A 26,822-nucleotide genomic window follows, 5' to 3' on the forward strand; every position below is an offset into this window, starting at 1 on the left:
TTGTTGGCTTTGTGGAACAATCTATGTTCCAAACGTATTCTGGTATCTGTCCCCCACTTTTCCTTCGCTACATCGACGACTGCATTGGCGCTACTTCCTGCACGCATGCTGAGCTCGTTGACTTCATTAACTTTGCCTCCAACTTTCACCCTGCCCTCAAGTTTACCTGGTCCATTTCCGACATCTCCCTCCCCTTTCTAGATCTTTCTGTCTCTATCTCTGGTGACAGCTTATCTACTGATGTCTACTATAAGCCTACTGACTCTCACAGCTATCTGGACTATTCCTCTTCTCACCCTGTCTCTTGCAAAAATGCCATCCCCTTCTCGCAATTCCTCCCTCTCCGCCGCATCTGCTCTCAGGATGAGGCTTTTCATTCCAGGATGAGGGAGATGTCCTCCTTTTTTAAAGAAAGGGGCTTTCCTTCCTCCACCATCAACTCTGCTCTCAAACGCATCTCCCCCATTTCAAGCACTTCTACTCTCACTCCATCCTCCCGCCACCCCACTAGGAATAGGGTTTCCCTTCTCCTCACCTACCACCCCACCAGCCTCCGGGTCCAACATATTATTTTCCGTAACTTCCACCACCTCCAACGGGATCCCACCACTAAGCACATCTTTCCCTCCCCCCCTCTCTGCTTTCCGCAGGGATCGCTCCCTATGCGACTCCCTTGTCCATTCATCCCCCCATCCCTCCCCAACGATCTCCCTCCTGGCACTTAAACTTGTAAGCAGAACAAGTGCTACACATGCCCTTACATTTCCTCCCTCACCACCATTAAGGGCCCCAGACAGTCCTTCCAGGTGAGGCGACATTTCACCTGTGACTCGGCTGGGGTGATATACTGCATTCGGTCCTCCCGATGTGGACTTCTATATATTGGCAAGACCCGACGCAGACTGGGAGATCGTTTTGCTGAACACCTATGCTCTGTCCGCCTGGGAAAGCAGGATCTCCCAGTGGCCACACATTTTAATTCCATGTCCCATTCCCATTCCCATTCTGATATGTCTATCCACGGCCTCCTCTACTGTAAAGATGAAGCTACACTCAGATTGGAGGAACAACACCTTATATTCCGTGTGAGTAGCCTCCAACCTGATTGCATGAACATTGACTTCTCAAACTTCTGCTGATGCCCCACCGCCCCCTCATACCCCATCCGTTATTTGTACACACACATTCTTTTTCTCTCTCTCCTTTTTCTCCCTCTGTCTCTCTCACTATACCCCTTGCCCATCCTCTGGGTTTTCCCTCCCCCCGCTTTTCTTTCTCTCTAGGCCTCCTGTCCCATGATCTTCTCATATCCCTTTTGCTAATCAACTGTCCAGCTCTCGGCTCCATCCCTCCCCCTCCTGTCTTCTCCTATCATTTTGGATCTCTCCCTCCCCCTCCCACTTTCAAATCTCTTACTAGCTCTTCTTTCAGTTAGTCCTGACGAAGGGTCTCGGCCCAAAATGTCGACTGTACCTCTTCCTAGAGATGCCGCCTGGCCTGCTGCGTTCACCAGCAACTTTTATGTGTGTTGCTTGAAATTCCAGCATCTGCAGATTTCCTCGTGTTTGCGAATTTATAAGTAGCGTCAATTGCTGGTGTTCATTTTCAAAAAGCAATGATTTTTGTCACTGATAGTTGATAAGAAATAAGCAGTAAGAAAATTCAAAACTGTTTTGCTCATAGTGGTTTCAAGCATTCAGGCTTGAAGATGCCAGAAACAGCCAGGAGTGAAAACGAAACTATTTCACTACCTCAACGAGTTAGGAACTTAAGAAGTTGAAGGTATTGACAATCATCTTGAATACTGTAATGGAAATGAAGATTTACAGGATACAATCGTCGAAGGCAGCCCATTATCTGAACTAGGTGGCTTCATTGATTTTGTTCATTGCGTACACTCCATATTTCCTCCGCTGATAACTATTAGGAACTAATACACAATTTTACAGTACTCTAACAGTATCGGTAATATTCTAATTTGCTCTTTATTCCATGTAAATACATAATTTGTTACTCAGTTTATCTTTTTCTAAGACCTTTTAACTATGTTTATGAAACTTCGAAGAATTGGGGCAACTGCTTAATTGGGCAACAATATACTGGTCCTGACCCACTGCATCTTATCTTTCCCCCGACTTTCTGCATTGAAGCTGTGGTTAAAAGAGTTCAGCAGTATAGGAACACTAGTTTCATTCCTAAATTTGACCTCTGCTGCAAGAAACAGCAGCACCTAGAACTAGAGTTGTGTAGTTCCATGTTTTTAGTACAATACAGAATGCAACTGCAATAAATAAAGTAAAATGGGAAAGAAAGAGAACTACCACTGGTTATTTCAAATAGCCTTTTATCTTTTGGGTGTTGCATGCATTTCAGACATACTCAAAAAGAAGAAATCGCAATATGCAAATCCGTGTACTTTCAGGTCTTTTGTCCAGTCCACATTGGCTGTGGATCAGGCATTTGGTTACACGACAACCAATCTGACACATGGATTTGTTAAGTGATGTACTCATCTAGCCCATCCCCCTCAGGCTTCTCAATCCAACCACTGACCTACTGATAAAAAAAATCCTCTACACCCATCACCTTTCTCACTGGTCAACTCACATTAATCAATCCATGGTCCATGGACTCATGTCCTCTTTCTAATTTGACCCATCAGCTCCAAACTACAAACATCCCACTCTTCACGAGACACTGCTTGTCTATTGTCCTTTCTTGACAACTGGCCTCATTCCCTCAACTACCAATTCCTTGTCTGCTTTTCACATGTCCCTCTTCAACCTTCATATCATGACCTCTCTACTAATTACCAGTCCTTCATCAAACTTTGCAGACTGCCAGTGCAATGTCAACCCTGGATCTTCCGGAATAGCTTATCAGTCTCTATATTAACAGAATGAAAGAAAAGCCTTTTGTACTGTGAGCTCAAGTGAGAAATGCAGGAAGTCTTGGGCCTCATGAACTAACATTTTATTTAGCAATAGTTCTTCGAATAAAATGTTTTTATTCCCCAAATACACAGGACATCTTAACATGCCCAAACAGGCATACAGACACTTGAAGCTTCAATTTCAAGCACTAGAGATTTCAAAAGAATTATTTCAAAGATTTTTGAGTCAACTGTTGAACATGCTGAACTCCAAGTACAATAGAATGTAATTAAAGGCCAGCTGTTGGGCATGGCAGTTTTTAAAAAAAAAATCATCATAGTCAATAAGCAGCTACTTATATTATCATTTTGTCACTTCAGGGCACAAGGAATTTTAAGCACTTGTGTATGAACAAAGCCAGAAAGAAATGATAAGCAATGAGGTTTTGTTGATCATTTTGGCAGATTTTCTAACAGCAATGTACAAAAGAATAGGTGTAATATAATGCACCCTCACTAACATAATAGAGAACTTTAATGTTATACCCAGATGACAAACTCCCACTGTTTTAACTAGATATGTGACACACTTAATCATCTAAACCACCAGTTACCTATTAAATTCAGCAATTAAACTATATATTTCAAACAGATAGATTCAAAGTAAATAATAAAAGTAATATTCATAAAGCAATTAATCATAATTAGTGTTCTTGAAACCAATCAATGCTGAAATTTAGAAACCATTAGGCATTAAAATGTAGCATGAAGATCCAAGATCACAATTAGCCAGGATACTTATATTCACTCTGTTACAGTGGCCTGCAGTTTTGTGCCTTCTTCTGTGTGTAACCTACTCCATACCTATAATCCTATACAGGTGTCCCCTGCTTTTCGAACGTTCGCTTTAAAAAATCTCACTGTTATGAAAGACCTACATTAGTTCCCTGTTTTCGCTAACAGAAGGTGTTTTCACTGTTACGAAAAAAGCAGCTGCTCTCCCCCGGATTCGGAACGGCATTGCTTAAATACGTGCCTGTGAGCAGCTGTTTGCAAGATGAGTTCTAAGGTATCGGAAAAACCCTGAGAGAGCTCGTAAGGATGTTGCACTAGGCGTAAAATTAGACATAATTAAGCATTTCGATCGTGGTGAACGAATTAAGGACAAAGTGAGTTCGGCTTGTGGAAGTTGACGAAGATGATGTTGAAGAGGTTTTGGCATCCCATGACCAAGAACTGATAGATAAAGAGCTGATGCAATTGGAAGAGGAAAGGATAACAATCAAAACCGAATGCAGTAGCGAAAGTGAAGTCATCCAGGAACTGAACGTGAAGCAACTACGTGAGATTTTCACTGCAATGATAAAGTATGACTTTAATTTTGAAAGGGTACGTCCGTTTAGGGCATATTTGCAAGATGGTTTGCAAAGAATTGTATGATAGAAAAATGTCCGAGGCTAGCAGTCAAGCATACTGTCGTTTTTCAAGCCTTCCACATCAGCCACAGCAGACGACAAACTCCGACCTTCGACATCGAAGCAGGCAGACATAGGAAAAGATGACCTGCCTGCCTTGATCGACGATGAGATGACACCCTAGTGTCCCACCACCCCAGTGGTCCCAAACTCCGGGCCGCGGACAGATACCGATTTGCGGAGAATGCAGCGGTAGCCGGGAGGCACCCAGCACGTCTTTAAGAAAAAAGCTGAAATAAACAAGCTAATTAATTAGGTGCTGCCCGGCATGTAATTAATTAGCTTGTCTATTTCAGCTTTTTTCTTAAAGATGTGCTGGATGCGCCCGGCTACCACTGTACCCCTGCATGCTTTGCGGATTGGTATCGGTTCGCTGCCTGGAGGGTGGGGGCCACTGCACCACCCCAACCTCCGATGACTCAGCCTAACGCACCATCATCAGTGTGCTTGGCGCTGTCTTCCTGATTCCCGTAAGTGATACTACACTGTACATACATTATTTCTACTTTATATAGGCTGTGTATTTTTATGCATTATTTGGTATGATTTGGCAGCTTCATAGCTTAAAGGTTACTGGAGAGCGCTTGCGTGAGATTTTCTGCCGACTGCGCTTGCGCCGTGTTTCTGCCAAGAGCGCTTGTGTGAGATTTTTGCTACGGAAAACAGTGCAGACAATCATTGTAGAGAAGTATTTCTAATTTATATAGGCTGTGTATTTATCATATCATTCCTGATTTTACTATATGTTACTGTTATTTTAGGTTTTGTGTTACTTGGCATGATTTGGTAGGTTATTTTTGGGTCTGCAAACGCTCACAAAATTTTTCCCATATAAATAAATGGTAATTGCTTCTTCGCTTTACAACATTTCAGCTTACCAACCATTTCATAGGAACGCTCTATCTTCGGATGGCAGGGGAAATCTGTACTATGTTAAAAATGCACCTGGAATGTGATATTGCTCTGAAAAGGCAAACAAAAGCTTTCCCATTCAGTTGTTGTCACATAAAATCATTTAAATATGATTTCAGCTCGAACCACTTTCTGTACTGTACAGTATTGGTTCATCTCATGTGGGCTGCAATGTAATATTTATATTCTTTTGGAAAAAAGCCAACATTGTAAGCTATCGCTGTTCAGTACCACTTCCCTCAATCTCTATTTCACAATGATAACCTACTGAAATGCAACAGCGTGCACATCTGACAAGAGCCCGCACCAAGCTCAGCTGCACATTTCCTATTATTTGATAATTTGTTAATATTCACCATGTCTCATCCATTGAGAATGACCAGCTTGTTGAAGTTACATGAGAGTTGCTGTTAACTAAATAAGTGGCAAGAAGTGGGAATTTCCAGAATACCAATACATGGTATGCCATCTGTTGGGGGAGCCAATGATTTTGGCTTAATATTTAATCCTAAAAAGCAAACCAATATCCAAAATTTCATCAGTTTCAATTGCTATTTCTTTTCTTCACCTAAAAATAGCTCATTCACAATTTGTACATGCAGAGCCTGATTTACCTGTGTTTGAAAACACAGCTTACTCTGCAGTAATTAATTTTCTAATGGAGTGCTACTTTGTGGCACATACAAGAATGAAACCTCATATTTCAAAGCCTGATTTCTTCACGATTCTCCAGATGCTATTAGTTTTAAAATAGAATATATGCAGCTATTAGAAGTGGCCCAAATGAAAGTAGGATCAGAAAAGTAAACCTGTGAAAATGCAGAAGCAGAAGAATAAAACAAAAAGAAGAATAGTCACATATCGTGCTACAAAATGAAGAACTGACTAGGTATGAAGGAAGTTGATCACATTTTGTGCACTTAGGGAGAAATGAATCGTTAGCCTTCTGCCTATCAATACTGAGGCAGTTTGAGCTGGATACTAGGGCTATTGTTCTTACTCAAGAGACAGAGAACAGGAGTCTGGTAAGCACCATGGGACAATCCAGGGCAATCTATCATCTGTCCAGAAGATGGTTAAACCATTCCCATGCATTTGCAAAACATCTGTTTGGACTTGCATATAAATTGTATGCAATCAATTGTCTATATTGTTGGTTTGTAATAAACTGGAAAGTACTGAGAAAAAAAAGAAAAAAATAATGTTTCTCCCCTCCCTCCCTTTGTTCTGTGGAATTGATTGCCTAAGATTTCTGGTGACTCTTTCCACCAATGATAAAATCCTTTGGTACTTCAAATGTACCTTGGTTCCACGGGACTCTTGTTATAAAGCTAAATCCTTCAAAGGCAAAGTATGAAATTTGGACAGAAACAATGTCTCGAAGCAACTGTTTTCATTTGATAATATCTTTAAAAAGCATATATGCACACATACATTTTTAAAATATACCACATCTTAATTATTAATAGTATATTTAAGTAAGGAATAGTTGTCTGCTTTTATCATTTACAAAGTACAAGCATATGACTTCCATTGTAAATTATAAATTAAGTTTCATAATGCTCACAATGTTTATTTTCTGTAACAAAAATTGCTGATAGTCATATTCCAGGCTTATTTTTATTAATGTAATGGCAAAAAGTAGTGTGCACTTTCACAACATCAGCCAAAGCCATTCTTCCATTAAGTCTGTTTTTGTAGTATAATCTACTATTCCTGGAAATATATTAATTTATTCGTCAATACATATTTGAGGGTTATCCATTGCAATAAACTAATGCACGTCACCATCCTTTGAGTCCCAGTTTAGTTTTACATTAGCTTTTCTGAGTCACACTAATTGTTTTGTTGAATAGATTATGGGTCACAGAGCCATAGAACACTACAGCACAGCAACAGGCCTTTCAGCTCATCTAATGCATGCCAAGCTATTAACCTGCTTAGTTCCATTGACCTGCACCCAGACCATAGTTTTTCATACCACTCCCATCTATATACCTATCTAAATTCCTCTTGTACATTAAAACTGATCCCGCATCCACCACTTCCGCAGACAGCTTGTTCCACATTCTCACCAACCTCTGAGTGAAGAAGTAACCCCTCATGTACCCCTTAAACACTTCACCTTTCATTCTTAACCCCGGACCTCTAGTTCCAGTCTCACCCAACATCAGTGGAAAAAATCTGTTTGCATTCACCTTATCTGTACCTCTCAATTTTTCATACTCCACCTCTATGAAATATCCCCTCATTCTCCTACGTTCTAGGGAATAAAGTTATAACGTATTCAACCTTCCCCTGTAATTCAGATCTTCAAGTTCTGACAACATCCTTGTAAATTTTCTCAGCACTCATACAATCTTATTGACTTCTTTCTTGCAGGTATAAGTGACCAAAACTGCACACAATATTCCAAATCAGGCTTCATTAATAGTTTTTGCAACTTCAACATATTATCCCAAATCCTGTACACAATACTTTGATTTATGAAGACCAATATGCCAAAATCTTTCTTTACAAGCCCACTTACCTGTGCTGCCACTTTCAAGGAATTATGGATCTGTATTCCCAGATCCCGCTGTTCTACAGCACTACTCAGTGTCCTGCTGCTCACTGTGCAAGTCCTACCCTGCTTTGTCCTCCCAAAGTGCAACACTTCATACATCTGCATTAAATTCCATCTCTCATTTTTCCAGTTGGTCCAGATACCGCTACAAGATTTGATAGGCTTCTTCGCTGTCCACTACACCACTAATCTTGGTGTCACCTACAAATTTGTTGATCGATTTTACAACACTATCATCCAGATTGTTGACAATAGATGACAAACAACAATACACCCAGTACAGATCCCTGTGGCCTCCAAGTCAGTGAAGCAACCAATAACTACCACTCTCTGGTTCCTTCAATGAAGCCAATGCACTTCCTCATCTTGAATTGGGATCTTGTCAAAGGCCTTGCTAAAATCCATGGAGACAACATTCACTATCTTGACTTCATCAACTTTCCTGGTAATTTCCTCATAAAACACTACAAGATTGGCTACACATGCCTACCATGCATAATGCCATGCTGACTATCCTTAAGTCAACTGTAACGAAAACCAATTTCCCCGGGGATCAATAAAGTATGACTATGACTATGACTAATCAGGCCCTGTCAATCCAAATACTTGTCTGATTGGTCCTTTAGAATACCTTCCAATAACTTATCCACTACTGATGTCAGGCCAACTGGCCTAAAATTTCCTGGCTTATTCTTAGAGGCTTTCTTAAATAACAGAACAACATTAACTCTGCTCCAATCCTCTAGCACCTCATCAGTGGCTAGATATCTCTACTAAGGCCCCTGCAATTTCTGCACTAACCCACCAAAGGGACCAGGGGAACACCATGTCAGGTCTTCCTTGGAGATTTATCCACCCTAATTTTTCTCAAGACAGAAAACACCTCCTCCTCTGCAATCTGTAGACAGACCATGACCTCACTGCTGCTTTGCCTCACTTCTGTAGACTCTGTGTCCATCACCTGAGTAAATACAGATGAAAAAATCTGTTTAAGATCTCCTCCATCTCTTTCAGCTCCATGCATAGGTGACCACTCTGATCTTCCAGAGAATCAATTTTGTCTTTTGCTCTTTATATATCTGAGCTGAAACTACTGGAGACCACCTTGGCATTTCTTTTTCTTTTGCATTTTTCAAAGTAGGAGACAGGTGATGACACTGAGCATAGTTCTTTGTGCTGGCTCAGAATTGATGTAGAACTGAAATTGGGCAGAGAAGAGAGTAAAAAGAATGAACAAGATGGGTGAAATGTTGAAGCAAGTCTTTTTGGAAAGCTGGAAATGGTTTAAAGAAACTTCCACTTCAAGTTAACTGCCTTCTGTTCTTTCAATGCTCTTAAATGAACCACCATCATTGAAAATCTCCTTTCATCCTTCACCTCCTTGAAGTTTTCAAAACAAATTTTGTCTCTTTCTACCCCTTTTTATTTAGGTCCACCCAAGGGATCAATTAACTTTCAGTTCTGATATATCAACCTCGCTCCAAACAAATATTTATACACTTGCCAAGTGCTTGGATATAAGAATATTTGTTTTTACTACAAGTGTGGCCACTGAACAGGTTATTGCATCAAATGTGAACAGGTGTATGGGAACTTGACTGATCAAGTTTTTTTAGTAAATCAGAATGTGAACGTTTATGCAGGAACAACAAATTTATGTTGCATAAAAATGTGTCCTTTAGCCCAACTCATCTATACTAATCAGTTGCTGCCTGAGCTTTTTTCATTTGCCTCCATTTAGCATTTATCCCTCTTAACTTTTCCAATCACTGTATCTGCCAAAATGAATTTTTGGACATTTTATCCACCTCTGCAACTTCCTATGGCAGCTTTTTCAATATATCCACTACCCTTTGTGTGGAAAAACTTGCCAATGTTCATCTTAAATATTTCCCCTCTCACCTCAAACTTATGCCCTCTGGTTTAACTCTCCTACCCTGGGAAAATACAGTGTCCATTCATCTTATCTAAGCCTCAAGATTTTAAATACATCTCACCCTTCAGTCTCCGAAACTTAGGGGAAAATGACCCAGCATATCCAGCCTTATGACTTATCCCTACAGTCCCTGTAACATCTTCATGAATTTTTCTGCACCCTTTCCAGTGTAATGACATCCTTCCTAAGGCTAGATGATCAGAACTTTAGGAAGTTTGTGAACTTCAGGAAGGTTCAGGCTGACCACTTACTCTACATACACAACTTCTCCATGGAGAGGGTTAGGAGCATCACGTTTCTGGGAGTGCATATAATGGATTATCTCACCTGGTTCCTTAACACCACCTCTTTGTTCAAAAAAGGAAAGGGGCATCTCCACTTCTGTCTGAGGAGATTGAAGTGAGTGAGCCCCTCCCCCCATTTTCAACAATTTACAGGACCACCATCTGGAGTGTCCTTTCCAGCCTCCATCACGGTTTGGTACAGGAATTGAAAGACATCTGACCACAAGTCCCTATAAAGATTGCAAGGACTACTGGGAGGATCATTGAGGTCTCTCTACCACCCATTACAGATATTTATCAGGAGCGCTACATATGCAGGATCCAGCATTATCAACGATCCCTCCCATCTGTCTTTGCAGCACTTACAAATTTAAATTTACTTTTAACTTTTGAACTTTGAACGGTCTGGAAGAACTTTGTTTTGTTTGGCGATATATATGTGTACAGATGAATGACATGTAACTGAACTTGAAATGCACATAGTACTTCAAGTATGATATTTTCATCTTGTACAGCTCTCAACTGCGATATTCAATGCCCTGACCAATGAATACAAGGCAACTTTTCCACCCTGGATACTGTCTGCACTTTCAAGGAACTAAGCATCTGTACCCGAAGATCCTCCTGTTTTGCACCACTCTGCTTTGCCCTACCTTTCACTGTGTAAATTCTGCCTTGGTTTAAGTCATTTCTAAAATCTAATTGAAACTGTTCAAGTATATTTAAAGTAACTTAACAGTCATTTAAACCAGCTAAAGCAAGAGTTAATACTGTTGAAATGTTACATGTATAGAATACTTCAATTGCTAATGCACCACAATTCTGATGTGAGACAAAGCTTACACTGCTCTCAGTGGTTGCACTCAGTTATCTAAGTAACAAAATAGTACATACCACCACTGAAAGAACATGAAAACAAATGTTTGCAAGGATGTTTTCACAGTACAAGAATTATTGAATTTTGCACTGAAAAGCAAAATGTTTTCCAATCCGAAAATGGGATATTAATGAACTATTTCCTGTAATATTTCATATTTACAATAATAAAAGACAAATCTCCTCACTTAACATCACTGCCCATTTGATGAATGGAATTACTGGCAAGTGTAATCCATCCCTACATCAGCTTACAGGAAGTACCAGTCTATAAATAACAGACTATAAATGCTTGTATTCACTACAGTGATTGTGGCTAGTGATCAGAAAATTCCCAGTCTACATTAATAGTTTACCACAAAATTGGCATTCAAACAGTGAGATTGTCCTTATCTAAAAGTAAAACTTCTGAAATATATTTTGGAAAGAGGTTGAAAATTCCCTATAACCTTTATTATAACTAAATAAACCATAAAAACCCAGAAATTGGATTCCATCTATTTTAATGCATTTTCTAATGCCAAAAGGGGTGCCAATAACAGCCCATTCCGAAAAAAAAGCTAAATTAAGTCTCCCTTGTTTTACAAAAGCCATTTATGGTTTTCCCTATTTAAAATAGTTGGAAGGCAACTCTGGAATTCACAATTATCAGCTACTGTCTGAATTTGCAGCTGCTGTCTCAATAGCACGCTGTCCACTGGGAAGTATTGCTAAAGAGCACTTTCTGTGGCAACTGCACAGCATGGTGTGGAGATGCTGGGCAGAAAACTGGGAGGTTGTAAAAGAAAGGGAGGGTAAAAATGTAGAAAGGGTGGATTGGAATTGGGGAATATTGAACTGCACAAATTGGGGAGACAAGCCAAAGAGCAGCATAATTAGATTTCATGCCACAACTGAGCCATTGCCACAGATTACTGTACCTAGAGTGCAGATGCAACAATCTACACAGTGCTATCTGTCTGCAAAAAAGGTAGCACACGCAAACTATGTATTTAGTGAAAATAATATCAACACCTCAACAGGCATCCTTTACTTACTTGCTGTGCTTTCATTTGACTATCAGTGGACAACAAATGACTCAGCTCACAATTTCCTAATCCAGAATGCATTGCTAAATCAGAAATACTTCTGAAGTGTCACAAAAAGGGGAGAATGACATCTGTGTTGCATTATTCACACAAAGTGCTTTTTCCAATTTCTTGATAGGAAGGACTGCCAGTGAAGATAAGCAAAAAAGTTCTTCAAAAGGTGCTGAAACCCCTTTACATATGTCATTTACATATAAAAGTAGTACACATATTTTTGCTAATTTAACTGTTAATTTTCAATTTTTGATGCTTCATTGCAATCATGCATTCATTTTCACTGCAAATATAATTTCCTATACATTTTGCAAATGAAACTTTCCACTTTGAAAATGACTAGTGAAATTTCTATTTTTTTTTACAATGTATCCAATATACTTACCAGCTGCATTATATTTTATTTTTATTTCAGGTTAAATCAATGAAAATATGTAAGTAAAATTAATATAACCAGCGAGTTGTTTGTTATGTCTCCCCGCTTGTTGGAAACTGGAGTCACCTCTTTCTCCCTTATTAGGAGAGAGAGAGCCTGCAGCATGTTGAATTATCAGGTGAACAATGTAGTCTTTGGGATAACTGCAAGTCTGTGTCTTTGCTATGGCTTTGCTCAAGCTTGAGTGCTGGTAGCGGGTGCATTTTATTTTTGCCGGTGGGGGGAGGGAGATTGTTGCTTGCTGCCACTTACACGTGGGAGGGGGGAGCTGGGGGGGGTACTTTGGGGTCCTAACATGTAACTGTTGTTCATTCTTGGGGCACATGGATGGTTGCCAAGAAAAAGCATTTCGGGATGTATATTGTATAGATTTCTCTGACATTAAATTGTACCTCTGAACCTTTGAAATTTTGTATACAAGTTGATTAACCTTTAATGACCTTGCACATTTGCTCTAATTTTAAATAAATGAAGCTGAATCTAATTTTATAGAAGTTTCTGTTGGCATAATTACCTGAACATTGGTTTTATTTCAAATACAAACTGCATTAGAAACTGCGTGACGCAGGAACAGTAGTTCTTCAGACTGAGAGTCCAAATCAAAAAATATTTCTTGTTACAGCTGAAGCACTATTTACATCCTACCATACTGTTACATATTGATGCTGCTTCTAAACAGGAACTTCTACTGAAAACTTCCATCGTGTGGCACTTTCTACTACAATAATCCGATCTAAGATTAGACCCACTAAATATATAACAAATTTGTTAATAAGTCATACAATGGCTTCAAAGCCTATGAGTAAAACAAGGAAGTATTTCCCTTCACAGAATATCTCGAGTTGGCTCTCTGTCTCATTAATCCATTTAATGGCTTCCTGTAGGCAATTTCCTCTTGGAATAAATAGAAACATGGGAGATTTGGGAGGAATTGTTAAAATGTACATCTTAATGTGGACAAATGTTCAGCTTCCCCTTTTCCAAGATGATAATGCTGGTTTTATAAACTTAACATTCTTCTCCACTATAAAAACAGATTTAAAGGCCTAGAAAATCCAAGCAACCAGTTCTCAAACTGGACTTCTGCCGAGGATACTTCATGCTGACATTCCTCAAGCTTCATTCTTATTTCCTCATCCTTCTCTTCCCTATCTTGGTCCTATTAGACATTTTGATCATTTCCTCATGAGTTCTCCCGACACTTGTCAAATAAATTACTGTGCGAAAGTCTTATACACCCCAGATATTTCTATATGATTTCAGATGGCATGGCCTCCTCAGAGGCCTGATACAACATCATTGAAGTTGTCTGGAATTACCTGGAGAGACAGAAGTTCTCCTAGGTGCTTGGAACAACCTACCAGCTGATTTTTAAAAATATAAAACTGCACAATAGTATGTCTAAGAAAATTGATGCAGTTTTAAAGATAAAGGGTGACCACACGAAACATTGATTTGATTTTTTTTTACTGTTTACTGGTCTTCATAGTAATTTTTTGGGTATTTAGAAACTTTTCAATTCATTATTTTTGAAAGCATCTTTGCTTTACAGAATTTATTTTTTAAGTGTTTAAGACTTTGCACAGTACTGCATCTTATCACTTCCCCACCTCTAACTCCTCCAATAATTGTCTCTCACACCCCCCCCCCCCCGGCTGTTTGGATTCTCTTCTCACATTTTTAGCCCTCCCTCAAAATCTTCACTTCTGACACCAGCTGGCCTGTAATCTCCACTTTCCAGAAAATTAGAGGATTACAGTGGAAAAGGTCTTTTAGTGTGTGTGTTTGTCGAAGACCTATTTAAATACGGATATTAATTTCAATCATACTCCAAACTATTTAAATGCACATATTATTAAGTGTTAATGACTCAATTTTATGTAAACAATATGTGCCACATACCTTAACAAATTTTAGTTCCATGCCTCAATGTGAAACCAGCAACATTTTACATGAAAGCAAAATATTGTAATGCTTCATAAAGATTTTTGATCTAAAATTTGTTTTACTTTCCACAAATGTTTCCTGTAGCTTTGTAATTTCAATATTTTCTGCAGTTACTACAGTATCTATTGACTTAAATTATCCCAAACTATGAAAGAGAATAAACAGAATCAAAGGTACTTCCAACATTTCCTTGAACTTGAAATACTTGGACTTATGGAAATGAACTGAAGATTTCCTTAATGGTAAGAAAATCACTCAGTCCTACCAGTGGAAATATATTTAATTCCAGAATACTATCTTGATTCATAGTACAAACTAAATACAGTGTAGTGTGCATTTTTAAAATTGTTCGCAGTTCCTTACTCCGGTGATTACTGGGAAAAGATCAGTCTGATGTAACCTGAGCTGTGCCATCTTATAAAATTAGGAATGAAAATTGAAATTAAATTTTCTCCACACTACAAAAGGGATAGGTAGGAATAACTGTCAAGACAGGAACTCATAAATATAATAACAGCCAATTACTTTTGTGTTATGTAAAAACATGTTTAAAAACATTAAGACAATTTCAAATTCATCTATAAATCAAATAAATTGACTTTTGCAAAAGGAAGTGCTTTATGCTAACATAATTTTTAAGAATTTTGGTTGCTTATTATTTAAACCTATCCAAAGAAGAAATGTCTTATATTAATAATACTAATTAGCACCAAATGATGGACTCTGTGAAGCTGGACTGAAACTACTAATGCCTTTGTTAAATTATAGCTCCCATGTGAATGAAATGCTTGAAACAATGAAGGCTCTTCCACACCAACGGACCGAACATCTTCTGCAATTTATGATTTCCTGTTCCATCTGAAATTGTAAGCATTGCTGTGTGAATATAACACAAAACAGCTTAAAATGTTGTAACTAACTTTAAGGTGAGCCTGGTAGATGCGATATGTCCAAACCATAGTTAAATTTACCTACTCAGGTAAAATCTTTGCTTTCCTGCTCTGATTTTCTCTGCTGATAGGCCATAATAAAAACAAGAAATTCTGCAGATGCAAGAAACTCAAAGCAACACATACAAATTGCTGGAGGAACCCAACAGGTCCGGCAGCATCCATGCAAATGAACACACAGCTGACGTTTCAGAAAAGACCCTTCTTCAGGACTCAAAAGGATGGGGAGAGAAGCCAGAATAAAATGGTGGGGGGAGGGAAAGAAGGATAGCTAGAAGGTGATTAATGAAGCCATGGAGTAGGAAAGGTAAAGGGCTGGAGAGGAGAATAGACCATTAGAGAAAGGGCAAGAGGGACAACAGGGAAAGGTGAAAGGTAGGTAGAGAAGAGGTAAGAGTGAGGAAATGAAGAGGGCAAAGGGAAGGATTTTTTTTTACTCAAGGGAGAAATCAATATTCATGCCATCAGGTTGGAGGCTTCCAAGACAGAATACATGGTGTTGCTCCTCCACCCTGAGGGTGATCTCATCATGGCACAAGAGGAGGTCATGGACCAACATGTTGGAACAGTGATCATTATTAAAATGTTTGACCACCAAGAGTTTCTACTTTTGGCAGATGGAGTGGAGGTGCCCAATGAGGTGGTCCCGCAATTTATGATGGGTCTCACGAATATAGAGGGGGACACGTTGGGAGCACCCGACATAATAGATGTCCCTAGCAGAATCATAAGTGAAGTGTTGCCTCACTTGGAAGGACAGTCTGGTGTTCCACCACATTTCTATAGAAGTTTATCAAAGTCTTAGATGTCATGCAAGATCCTCCCAAACTCCTAAGGAAGTAGAGGTGCAGCTGTGCTTTCTTTAAATTTGCACTTACATGCTGGGCCCAGGGCAGGTCCTCCGTAATGATAACACTGAGGAATTTAAAACTGCTGACCCTCTCAAACTCTGATCCTCCAATAAGGACTGGCTCATAGACCTCTGATTTCCTCCTCCTGACCAACTCCCTGGTCTTGCTAACTTTTGAGTAAGAGGTTGTTGTTTTGACACCACTCAGCCAGATTTTCAATCTCCTTTCTATATGCTGATTCCTCATCTTCTTTCATTCAGCCTATGACACCAGTGTCGTCCGCAAACCTGAATATGGCATTGGAGCTATGCTTAGCTACAGTCATACGTGTAAACCTAGTAGAACAGGGACCTAAGCACACAGACTTGTGGTGCACCTATGCTGATGGAGATTGTGGAGGAGATGTTCTTGCCAATCCAAACTGATGGGGGTCTGCAGTTGAGGAAATTGAGGAACCAATTGCACAAGGAGGTATTGAGGCCAAAATCCTGAAGCCTGGAAGGAATTGGTAGATTTATAAAAGATGTCGGTCAACAGCTTGCCTCAAGAGATAGAGACAGAGAGATTAAGGGGAGAGAAGTATCAGAAATGGACCAAGTGAATTTAAGGGCAGAGTGGATGTTGGAGGCAAAGTTGATGAAATTGATGAGTTTAGGATGGATACATGAAGCAGCACTAATGCAGTCGTCAATGTAACCGAGGAGGAGTTGGGGAACAATAGCAGGAAAGGCTTGGAACATGGATTGTTCAATGTAGCCAATTAAAACGCAGGCATAGCTGGAGACCATGTGGGTCCCAATCACTACCTCTCGAGTCTGGAGAAAGTGGGAAGAGCCAAAGAAAAAATGTTTGAGGGCGAGGACCAGTTCTGCCAGATGGAGGAGGGTGATGGTGAAGGGCAAGTGGTAGTTCTTTTATTGAGAAAGAAGTGGAGAGTTTTAAGGCCTTCATAATAGGGGACAGAAGTGTATAGGAACGGGACATCTATGGTGAAAATGAGGTGGTCAAGGATAGGGAATTGAAAGTTAGTGAGGAGATCAAGAGCATGAGAAGAGTCATGGAGATAGGTTGGAAGGAAAAGAACCAAAGGGGATAGAATGGAGTCAAGGTATGAAGAAATGAGTTTGGGGCAGGAGCAGGCAGAAACAATGGGCCTACCCAGACAGTCAGGTTTGCGGATCTTTGATGGGCTGAAGTGAGCAGTGTGGGGTAAGGGAACTATGAGTTTGGTGGCAATGGATGGGAGTTCTCCAGAGTTAATGGGGTCGGTATCAGAGACAGTTTTTCCTGATGGCTAGGAGAGTGGTCTTTTTCAAGGAATAGGTAAGAGGAGGTGTTTGAGTGTTGCCACCTGGTCTTATCAAGGTAGAGGTCAGTTCATCACTCTACAACAGCACCCTCTTGTCTGTGGGCTTGACAATAAGCTTGGGTTTGGAGAGTGGAGGGCAGTGTGTTCAGAGTGGGTACGGTTTGACGGGAGTAGGATGTGCTGAAGTTGAGCTGGTTGATGCCTCATCCGAAATTAGAGATGAAAAGATCTAGGGCAGGCAGAGAACCAGCATGGGGTGTCCAAGAAGAGGAGGAAGGCTGGAGACGGGGGAAGGGATCATTGGTACAGGGTGGGTAATTCTTGTGGAAAAGGTGTGCTTGGAGGAGGAGGTGATGGAAAAAGAGCTCGGCATCATAGCGGCTATGGAATTTAATAAGGTGAAGTCGAAGGGGGACAAAGGTAAGGCCCTTGCCGAGGACAGTGCATTTCACCTCAGAGAGGGGAAAGTTCACAGGAATTATTAAGACACGGCAAGGATTAGGAGGGGAGTAGTGTTGGTGGGGTCAGAGGAGGGGCAGGGTTAAAGTGTTCAGGGAAGATAGGGCAGGAAGAAGATGGAGGCTCTGAGGACACAAGCGGTGACAGTAGAGCCTGAGAAACTCCGGGTTGGAAGGGGAGCCTGGGGATCTAGTGGTAGTGAGGAAGGACCCAGCCTAGGGGTGCTGGCGGCCGAAGTCCAGGCTGCAGACAGAGCTAGAGGTCGTGCAATTTGCAGTATGAAAGCATCTGGGGGCATAGAAACTAGAGCTGATGGTGCTGGAATCCAGCCTTTTTTTTTTACTAACAAAGTGCTGGTCTTCTCTTCAGCCTAAGATGATGGAACCCCCGTGTGAAAATCCTTGCCCCATCCTTTCCTTGATCAACAAATGCCTCCCTCTCAATCCTTCTGCAAACATCCACGAACTACCTTCATTTGGTCTTTCTCCTCAACCCTAATACTGTCGCAATATGCCCACATTCACACCATTCTTCTACCTTCTGAGGAAGAGTACCTTTGTGTACTCAGTAGTTGTGTGTTGGAATTGCATTGCTGGGTTATCTCACACCAAACTTACACGGATTTCTCCAGCAAGGCTGCTTCAATGTACCTTTATCAACATTGTACAATTGCTAATCCTTTTTATACACACTTCTAATATGTTCTGTTTTCATTTCAGATTTCTATTTTGATGTTACATTAGCATGGCTCTGAGCATATGCCATTCTTTAATATTGCAAATACATGCCCTACAAAATTCCAGTCATAAAGATCATTATTTTGAGAGTCAGTTTTCAATTCAGAAACAATCCCCCTCACAGGAGGCAAACTCCAAAGAAGTTCTGCAGTAAGTTGCCCATGAGTCCTTTCAGGACACAAGCTCCAGTACGTTTCATGTGGCCCTTTTTACCTAGCCTATTAACAGAAAACTCCAGATGCACATGCTTCTACTGAAGTTCTCTTCATATTCACTGTAATTTTTAAACCTGATAGAAAAAAACTTTATATGTGCTTGTAATGGGATGTGAATAATGCTTTCTCTTAGTCAGCAACAATGACCTGTGTTTAGGTCTGAGATGTATTGTAGAAAAACACCCCAACATAAGCATGATTTTACATCAAATTACGTAAAAGATAGCAAAATATATTTGTCAAAGAGGAAAGATTTAACTAACAGATCAATAAAAGGGTGACGGATAAGGAATAATCCAGAAAATAAGGGTTTTAGCAGCTGAAGAAAAAGTAGGTTTATTGGTATGGTCAACTCTACAAGTAAAGAAAAGGCACACCGGGCATTATTAAGAGAATGGAGCAGAGTTGGGTATTGTTCCCAAGAAGGAAACAGATGTATGGTACACATATGTGATCCTCAGCTGAAAGAAAGTGAGAATGAGAGAAAGTTTGTGATGTTGCAGAGACACCTGATCAGATGGTCCCAATCTTATTAACAAAGATATTCCTGAGTTACCAGCACATATGGCTAAACATATGGGACTTTGAAAGTGCAGCTGAAATTGAAACAATAGATGTTTCAATGTTCCTGTTTACCCCTTGCCTTAACATCCCACAAGATTCCCGCACACTTCACAGCGATTTCATTTTAATTTTGATAGTGGCAGAACTGAATGAGGACAAACAACAAATTCAGCGTTCAGTACCAGCAAGGTCATTAATAGACAGTAGTGTTTTTAGAACCTATGCATAGTACACAATGAGTACAAGCCAAATGTCACTACACACCATCACGTAACAACCAATATGATAAACTCCACCAGATGTCAGGAAACAATAGAAAGCACAAGATACACCAAAGTCAACAGGAGCCAGGCAATATTCCACCTGTAGTACCGAAGATTGCACTTGCAGGGCAGTTCTGTTAAGCTGTTCTAGTATAGTCACTGAACTTGCATCTACTCCACAAATTGGATTAACTGTTCAACTATTCTAATGCACTGTTCATTAGAAGTCATCATTAATAGAATGGAGGAATCTCTTGACAAGGGGCTATAAGCAATTGCATGGAGATTTTAAAATAGTAAGATAAATACATAACACCCATTACAAATATATATACACTTCACATGCAAATGTGTGTTATCCAGTGATGCAGTTACTGCCAAAAATAATATAGAAACTGCTTTAGAAATGCTGGCTAATAAGATACCATCCACCAAAACACCAAAATAAATTTTGCTATTTTTCATTCTTCTCCCCACACTTCCACCCTCCTGTAGGTATCCAAGAATGATCATCAGACAAGAGAGCCTAGGCCTTTTTCTAATTTAAAACCCGGTCAAGACCGGCCTGCAACACAAACGTTCGAGGGCGGCCGAGGTGCGACAAGTGAAACGAATTAGTCAAAATATCAGCAAATATAATCAAGGTTTGCTCTAGGGGAGCGGCCTTGTCGAGGGAAGTGCCTTGTGAGAAAAGTGCGAGTCTTTGTCTTGAGAGACTTCGGCGAGGAGGCTGAGGGAGGAGACTACGCCACAGTTGGAGAGGGTGAGAAGTGGTGAAGAAATGACAGGTCAACTGATTCAGTGTGCTGCTTGCATGATGTGGGAGGTCAGGGACATTGATGGTGCCTCTGGCTGCTACAAATGTGGAAAGTGTGTCCAGGTTCAGCTCCTGAAGGACCACGTTGAGGTACTGGAGAGGCAATTGGATGACCTCAGGTTCATCCGGGAAAGAGATATTTTTCTGGACAGGACCTGCAGTGAGATCGTTACACCAAAGATACCGGAAGGGGGGCGGGGGGGGAACAATGAGGAAGGGATGGATGCTTGGAGTACAGGAGACCCCAGGGATGTGCCTTTTGAAAACAGGTTCACCCTCCTGGAAGCTCTCAGGACAGAAAACAGTGCAAGTTTGAGAGGCGGATGGGTCTGAGAGTCAAAAACTGGCGCTGAAACAAAGCCGAGGAGACAGAAGTCAGGCAGAGCCGTGGTAGTAGGGGACTCCATAGTGAGAGGTACAGATAATGGTTTCTGCTGCAACAGGCGGGATTTAAGGATGGTGTGTTGCCTCCCTGGTGCCAGGATCCAGGACGTCACGGAACGATTGCAGCACATCCCCAAGGGAGAAGGTGATCAGCCGGAGGTGGTGGTGCATGTCGGCACAAAAGACGTCGGGAAAAAGAGGAGAGACATTTTGCAGCGTGACTTCAGAGAACTCGGAAGAAGGCTAAAAAGCAGGACCTCCAAGGTGGTTATCTCCGGTTTGCTTCCAGTTCCTTGTGCTGGTGAGGGCAGGAACAGGGAAATAGGGGATCTGAATGTGTGGCTGAGGAGCTGGTGTGGGAAGCAAGGATTTAGATTCTTGGACCACTAGGATCTGTTTTGGGGTAAGGATGAATTGTACAGAAGGGACGGGTTGCACCTTAACAGACAGGGGGCCAGCACGCTGGCAGGCAGGTTTGCTACTGCTACATGGGTGTGTTTAAACTACGTAGTGGGGGGGGGGAGGGGATGAACTGGAAATATAAGAATGGAGTTAAAGGGAAAGAGAGAATAGGAAAAGTTAAGAAAGACAACAGAATTAAAGGGGCAGAAAGCTCAGGAAGGGAACGGAGAGTATGGCCAAGTGCAATAGGAATCGATGTGAAAGGTGAGGGAAGTAAAAGTATCACTTTAAAAGGATTAAAGGTATTATATATGAATGCACAGAGTATAAGAAATAAAGTGGATGAGCTTGAGGCTCAGTTGGAAATTGGTAAGGATGATGTTGTGGGAATAACAGAAACATGGCTGCAAGAGGACCAGGGCTGGGAAATGAATATTCAGGGATATACATCCTATCAAAAGGAGAGACAGGTTGGCAGAGGAGGTGAGCTGGCTCTGTTGGTGAGGAATGAAATTCAGTCAATTGTGAGGGGGGACATAGAATCAGGAGATGTAGAGTCAGTGTGGATAGAACTGAGAAACTGTAAGGGCAAAAAGACCCTGATGGGAGTTATCTACAGAACCCAAACAGTAGCCTAGATATAGTAGGGTGCAAGTTAAATCAAGAGTTAAAATTGACATGTCGCAAAGGTAATTTTACAGTTGTTATGGGGGATTTCAACATGCAGGTAGACGGGGAAAATCAGGTTGGTACTGGACCCCAAGAAAGGGAGTTTGTGGAATGCCTCAGAGATGGATTCTTAGAGCAGCTTGTATTAGAAGCTCCCAGGGAGAAGGCAATTCTGGATTTAGTGTTGTGTAATGAGCCAGATTTGATAAGGGAACTCGAGGTAAAGGAGCCATTAGGAGGTAGTGACCATAATACCTCCGGGAGGGGGAGATAGCAGTGCGCTACGCGACCGCAGCCCTCCAGTGAAAATGATATCATATCCATTAAATAGGGGCCATAGACAATTCTGATTTGATGGAGACAGACGTGAAAGCACACAGGAACATCTGGAGAAATTTCTGAAATGCAGGTTCGCTGCCGCTGTTACTGGGCGATTGAGAATCTTCTGAGGGAAGGCCGCAAAATCCCTGGCTTTGCCTGCTGCTGGCAACCCAGATTGAGGTTGAATCGTTCGGATAGAGATGGTGCTCCGTACTCGGTGTTGGAGAGCTGATCGGAGGCTCGAAGTTTTCGGACAACTCAGAGTTGGACTGTGGTCAGGCATGGCAGAGAGTTTTCTTCCTTCCCCCGTCTGCGTGAGATGTAGGACATTTGAGAGACTTTGAACTTTTTTACTGTGCCATGGACTGTTCTTCAACAAGTTATGGTATTGTTGCACTGTTGTAACTATATGTTATAATTATGTGGTTTTGTTAGCTTTTTCCAGTCTTGGTCTGTCCAGTGTTTTGTGATATTACACCAGAGGAAATATTGTATCATTTCTTAATGCATGCATTACTAAATGACAATAAAAGAGGACAGCCTGCCTTCATAATCTAATATGATAGTTTTAATCTACAATTTGAGAGGGAGAAGGGAAGATCGGAAGTGTCAGTATTACAGTTGAACAAAGGGGACTATGGACCCATGAGGGACGAGCTGGCCAAAGTTGACTGGAAAGATACCCCAGCAGGGACGACAGTGGAACAACAATGGCAGGTATTTCTGGGGATAGTACAGAAGGCGCAGGATCAGTTCATTCCAAAGAGGAAGAAAGATTCTAAGGGGAGTAAGGGGCGACTGTGGATGACAAGGGAAGTCAAGGACAGTATAAAAATAAAAGACAGGAAGTATAACATAGCAAGAATGAGCGGGAAGCCAGAGGATTGGGAGATTTTTAAGGAGCAACAGAAGATAACTAAAAAGGCAATACGGGGGGGGGGGGGAGATGAGGTACGAAGTAAGTTAGCCAAGAATATATAGGAGGATAGTAAAAGCTTCTTTAGGTATGTGAAGAGGGAAATATTAGTTAAGACCAAAGTTGTGCCTTTGAAGACAGAAACGGGTGAAATTATTATGGGGAACAAGGAAATGGCAGACGAGCTGAACGGGTACTTTGGATCTGTCTTCACTAGGAAAGACACAAACAATCTCCCAGATGTAATAGTGGCCAGAGGACCTAGGGTAAGAGAGGAACTGAAGGAAATTCGTATCAGGCAGAAAATTGTGTTGGGTAAACTGATGGGACTGAAGGCTGATAAATCCCCAGAGCCTGATGGTCTGCATTCCAAGGTACTTAAGGAGATGGCTCTAGAAATCGTGGACGCATTGGTAATCATTTTCCAATGTTCTATAGATTCAGGATCAGTTCCTGCGGATTGGAGGGTAGCTAATGTTATCCCACTTTTTAAGAAAGGAGGGAGAGGGAAAACAGGCAATTATAGACCAGTTAGTCTGACATCAGTGGTGGGGAAGATGCTGGAATCAATTATAAAAGATAAAATAGCGGCATATTTGGATAGCAGTAGCAGGATCGGTCCGAGTCAGCATGGATTTACAAAGGGGAAATCATGGGACAGCGGGACTGTCATATGTTGAAAGATTGGAGCGACTGGGGTTGTATACACTGGAATTTAGAAGGATGAGAGGGGATCTGATTGAAACATATAACATTATTAAGGGATTGGACATGCTAGAGGCAGGAAATATGTTCCTGATGTTGAGGGAGTCCAGAACCAGAGGCCACAGTTTAAGAATAAGGTGTAGACCATTTAGAACGGAGTTGAGGAAAAACTTTTTCACACAGAGGGTTGTGGTTCTGTGGAATGCTCTGCCTCAGAAGGCAGTGGAGGCCAATTCTCTGGATTCTTTCAAGAAAGAGTTAGATAGAGCTCTTAAAGATAGCGGAGTCAAGGGATATAGGGAGAAGGCAGGAAAAGGGTACTGATTGTGGATGATCAGCCCTGATCTCAGTAAATGGCGGTGCTGGCTCGAAGGGCTGAATGGCCTACTCCTGCACCTATTGTCTATTAATCTGCAATCCTCACTCAACATTTAAACCCTGATTGGACAACAAAATCAGCACAGTGCAAGGATTAAATTGATAATCTTGCTTTGTGCGACTTTCTGCCAGGCCACATTTACTCATGTTCACTCTGGAGACTAAAGGTATATGTCTGTTTATGTTTTTAAAGAGCTTAGGTGCTAGGCAAAGAACATTTGATAATACAAGAATTTTTACAACTTTAATTATTTAATAGCATTTCTAAAATATAATCTTATTTAAAATAAGCCTGATTATGTATGCCTCACTTCAAGAGTTACAGTATATGAAATAAACAAAAATGAGTGTTCTTCTAAATTCTCTAAGAAATAAAAAGTATGAAAGAATAACTCAAAATCCCTTACTCAATATTATAACACCTAGAGCAAATGTGTTCCTTCAATTCATCACCAAAAATAATCCAAATCATTTATTGTACCCATTAGTCAAACACTGGACACCTTTTGTCAAAGTAAGATTGAAATCAGTCCACAGCTCCTGAATGGATATAAATGTCTCCCCTCCCCCCCCCTCAAGGATACAATAAACTCTAAAGTAGCTCTGATCCCTGCCAATTGCTCTGCTGCCTTTCCAAGAAGAATGCTTGACTTCCGACAAAGTTACAACCAACACGCTCCTCATTAACTGAACTGTCACCAAGGGCAGTGCTTCTAAGTTTACAGGACAGTTAGCTTATGAGGAATGACATCAGGCCAAACAGTGAGTGCATGGACATCGATGAATATGACAGTTACCATATATTGGAAAGCACTTCATCATGCTCTCAGACCTGTTTAAAGAACTTACCTTTGACTAACAGGATAATGTCTTTGTTATACAGATCTAATTGAAATTGCTATAGCTATTAGCCAAGCCATTCTCTCAAGGCACACGACAATATTTACTTCCAAATATAATGACAATCAACATACATAATGCATGCCTTTCGTTATTTAATGCACACAATCCCATGGACTTGTGTACTACAATAAGTATTCTTGCGTACTTCAGCAACAACATCTTTGGAGGAAAATCCATTGTAAAAGAAAATGGAACAGTAAATCAGTGCAGTTATGAAGAGACTCTTTAGGATTAGGGCAATTTTCAAAAGAAATTGAGAAGATTGGGGTTGATCAAATTTTGTATTTTTAAAGGTATAAAAATAGCAATAAGGTAAACTTTAATGGATAGTTTCCATGGCTCAGGAAGATCATAATGAAAACTACATACTGCCAACATAAATTACAGATGGTAGTGAATTAAAATAAAGTTATTGTTGATTTTGCAAGTCATGTTTGAGATTGACAATACATTTTTGTCTGTTTATAAATGTGGCACAATTTTAACAGATTTTTAGAAAAATTAGACAAAATGGATCATGTACTAGAAGCTGGGGGGAAAAAATGAGATCACTAGAGCAACAGGCTACAGCTAAAAATCGAGATTACGACAAACAGATTCTGAAAAAATAAAGAGAAAAGTAAAGACCAATTGGGTGTCCCAAGGATGTAGAAGTACGCAGGAGCTTAAAGAGAAAAACAACAAAAGAGAATAGAGAAGACCAAGGAAACAGGAGCTAAATAAGAGATTATATGAGAGAAAAAGACAGCAAGCATGAAAAATATCTAGAATGAGTGTGTAAGAGTGGGGAAAAAGTAAATCTAGATTGCAAGCTGAAAGATAAAACCAGGAAATTTTTGATTGCATGAAAGTTACAGATTGAAAACATAATTAAAGAAAATTTATGATTAATGTTGCAGGCTTCAATTTATGTATTTGCCAACATGTTTTTCATAACTTCATAAAATAACCTATATGGTGGAACTGCAGGATTTTATTTTTGTCAGAAACCTTGTAGCCTCAGCTGACATACTTAAGGAAGTCAACACCTGTTATCAAGCATTATTATTCCTCAACTGATAAATCAATTTTCCTGCACACAAATTAAAAGAAACAAAAAACTAGCTGCATAATGGGTATCATGTGTCTTATTCACATTATGTAACAAAAACTAATTTGACAGTGAGCACACTGACAGAAGTCTGAAAGACCAACCTGGCTGAAATGTGAAGGACCTAACAGCCATACTGGGCTTAAGCAAGACTGTATAATTATAATAGAGTATAGCAAAGCATAAAGCTGAAGTGTTTTTGCCATCATCCATCAGATATGTTAGGCTTTTTTAAAAGGCCTCTTCAACCAATTTGATTCACAATACATGTGTGAGATAAAGGAAGGCATAAACAATGAATAGAGGCAAAAGAAAATCACTCCTATCATGCCCCAGAGCTGGATACATTCTCCTAGTTACAATAAAACTCCAATAATTTAGCATGCTGGAGACTTTGGCATAACAGGATGAGCACTACTTCCACCTGAGTGGATGTAATTTAATATTCATAACCCAACATATTTTAATTTACCCATTTATTTGTTAAATGCTCTGACCATTAA

General features: G+C 40.4%; 1 protein-coding gene across 1 annotated transcript in view; it reads right to left on the bottom strand.

Moving 5' to 3' along the window:
* The window catches only part of LOC134356821 (receptor-type tyrosine-protein phosphatase gamma-like), a 699,039-nt gene that overhangs the window by 568,507 nt on the left and 103,710 nt on the right, over window positions 1-26,822 (bottom strand). The gene's annotated exons all lie outside the window — the stretch shown is intronic.

Source organism: Mobula hypostoma, chromosome 15 (assembly GCF_963921235.1).
Source record: "Mobula hypostoma chromosome 15, sMobHyp1.1, whole genome shotgun sequence".
In the NCBI taxonomy this organism is placed as follows: Eukaryota; Metazoa; Chordata; class Chondrichthyes; order Myliobatiformes; family Myliobatidae; genus Mobula; species Mobula hypostoma.